This window comes from Mus pahari, chromosome 22 (genome assembly GCF_900095145.1).
Source record: "Mus pahari chromosome 22, PAHARI_EIJ_v1.1, whole genome shotgun sequence".
NCBI classification, from domain to species: domain Eukaryota; kingdom Metazoa; phylum Chordata; class Mammalia; order Rodentia; family Muridae; genus Mus; species Mus pahari.
Genome location: NC_034611.1, coordinates 23,517,865 through 23,519,803, shown reverse-complemented (window position 1 = coordinate 23,519,803; position 1,939 = coordinate 23,517,865). Strand labels below are relative to the sequence as shown.

General features: G+C 37.0%; 1 protein-coding gene across 1 annotated transcript in view; it reads left to right on the top strand.

The window, feature by feature from the left end:
- Nucleotides 1-1,939, top strand: part of Lrrc69 (leucine rich repeat containing 69) — a 104,516-nt gene that overhangs the window by 81,709 nt on the left and 20,868 nt on the right. The window lies entirely within an intron of this gene.

Below are 1,939 nucleotides of genomic sequence, written 5' to 3'. Positions count from 1 at the left end.
GGGTATAGGGGACATTCGGGATAACATTTGAAATGTAAATGAAGAAAATATCTAATAAAATAATTTAACAAAATTCCCTAATTCAATTGAGTTTCAGTAGAACTGTAAAAAAGCTTATCATGGCTAACTGTCACCGCTCTTGAGGCAGTGGGATTTGACAAATGGAGCTGACAAATAAGGCAGACTAAAGTCTCCTGCAATAGCCAGCCTTGTTCAGAGCATCAGACTATATACACTTGGAGTGTTAAGAAAGGTCACATGACTAAAGTTCTCACGAATCCAAGCTGTGTACAATCACAAGGAAAATCTGCCTGTGACAAAACATGCTTTTCCATAGAAGCATGTAAAGGATAGCTTAATTGAATAACAACAAGCAATAAGGAATTATCTGAAGGAAACTCATTCCTATCTGCTGTACCTTGGAGGGGCATGAAAACACATTCCAAGAACAATTCCATTTTGTGAAGAAGCTGAGGTCACACAACTCTTGTCTTGTTTGCTGGGAGTGTTAAAAAAAAGCACTCAGAATTCTCAAAGGACTCCATTCCTGGACCATGTCATCCGGAGCAATTCTCACTGGGCAGTTCACATAGCATGTGACATAAATTTTACATACGTGTTTAGAAGATTTCTTTCACTTCAAATGACCAAATAACATTTGACTTAGGCAGTGTAATCTTTATCACCATTGTGTTAACTGTTTTGTAGCAGTAAGGCATCTGTAGGCAATATACAAATCAGTGTGAACCTTACTTTTCAATTTTGTATAATATTATCAGGCTGTGAAATGTATTTCTTTTTTCCAACCACTTAAAAATATTAAAGCACCTACAGGTCACATGTCCCGAGAAGAGTGTGAACCAGGCAGTGCCTGGAGAACCTCAGCTTGTTGACACCTGTTCTAACACACCTGGCATTTGTTGACACTATAATTTCTTGTCTGGCTTTGGGAAGCAGTCAGTCATTCCTGGGACAACAGAGTATAGTACTTGATGATAATGTTAAATAGATGGCAGATGCATTCCCTGCTGTTCTATAGATGATCATCTGGTGAAGGGAGAAAAACCCAAAAACAAATGAACACACATGCAAGTATAAATCATGTCACATTATAACAGAAAAGAGTAATATATATTTTTAGTTTGTTGAGACTTATGTGACATTACCACTGAGTAATTTAAACAACAGAATCTTATTGCCTTGAGACTCTGGAAGCCAGGGTCTCCAATGTCAAGTTACTTGGCAAGACCAATATTTTTTTGTTTTTTTGTTTTTGTTTTTGTTTTGTTTTGTTTTTTCTTTTTGCTGGATTGTGGAGTATTCTGTTTTACTCTATTCCTATTGCTTTTTCAGTGTTAGTAGTCAACCTACTTGGACCTGGGATTACCCAGAAGCTCCAGCACACACCAGTGAGGAACTGTTTAGCCTCTGGCTGTACCTGTAGGGGTTATTTTGACTGTATTAATTGGGATTAGAAAACACACACTAGAAGTAGGAATCGTCATTCTCTGGGCTTGTGTATAAAGACATAATGCAGCAAGATCTTTTTCCTTACATATATTGTTTCTAAGATACTGTGGTCATCATGAAATTTTCTATAAGGTTCAAAAGGCCTTTTGGGGAGTAATTTGGAGAAAATTGGGTAAGTTTTCCCTTTTCGGTCCATCTGTGAACAAATTCCACTGGCAGCAGGCACATCCACTTGTGATTAGGAAAAACAAAGGAAATGGTTAATCAGAGACAGCATCCTCAACTCATTTACATTTTCATTGTGCCCCAATGACTGTAAATGCCTACAAAAATCTATGAATTGGTAACATCCAGTGCAGTTTGTCTAGCTAAATCAGTATTTGTACTAGAAAGTTTTAATCTTCAGGGCATTTAGCAAACCTTGAAATTATTTATTTACTTGATGTTCACTGTCTATTTTTACCCACCA